Source organism: Penaeus monodon, chromosome 20, assembly GCF_015228065.2.
Source record: "Penaeus monodon isolate SGIC_2016 chromosome 20, NSTDA_Pmon_1, whole genome shotgun sequence".
In the NCBI taxonomy this organism is placed as follows: Eukaryota; Metazoa; Arthropoda; class Malacostraca; order Decapoda; family Penaeidae; genus Penaeus; species Penaeus monodon.
This window is the reverse complement of record NC_051405.1, coordinates 6,263,159-6,263,843: the sequence shown is the minus strand read 5'-3', so window position 1 is coordinate 6,263,843 and position 685 is coordinate 6,263,159.

The following is a 685-nucleotide window of genomic DNA, read 5'->3' as shown; positions in this document are numbered from 1 at the left end:
CCTGACGTACCCGATAAAGTATAATCTCAAATATTCCAAAGTGCACCAAATTTTCGCTCTCTCCTCTTGCTCTTTGCCTCCAAAAGCTGGTTCGGACTAATCAGCCCATCAAATTATCGCACTCGAGATTGTCCAAAGCGACGCCTATTGCAAAGATAAATCCTCATAACATGCGTTTCTCCTGTCGAACTTAGCACCCGTCGCTTCAGAAGGATGTCTGGAGCTCCTAAAACCCTCGACAAGAAAGGCTGCTTCATATCGCGTGTGTATCTTCATGCGCCAAGAGAATCCCCAGAAGTTGCAGGAGTCACTCCCCCCTCCCACTTTTTCTCCTTCCTCACATGCAGGCAATGATTAAAATCGTGAACTAAGCCGTAAGACACGAATGCCTGTCATGGCAAGAAAGGCATCTTTTGGGATTGCGTCTGAATTTTAAACATATTGATCCGTTCCCAGCGAAATGTATCAATCATCATTTTATAGATCATCTCTCCACAATAAAACTTTGGAACACGTATATGAGGACTGGGTATAGACGAAATTCTAGAATGCTAAGAGGGAAATGGACAGGAGCGGGTGGAAGGGGGCTCTCAACAACATACCCTCACAGAGCAATTACTGGCGGGCGCCGTCGCCATGCCCCGAGGGCATTGGGGCGCCATATGGTTACTACTGACGTTCGCCC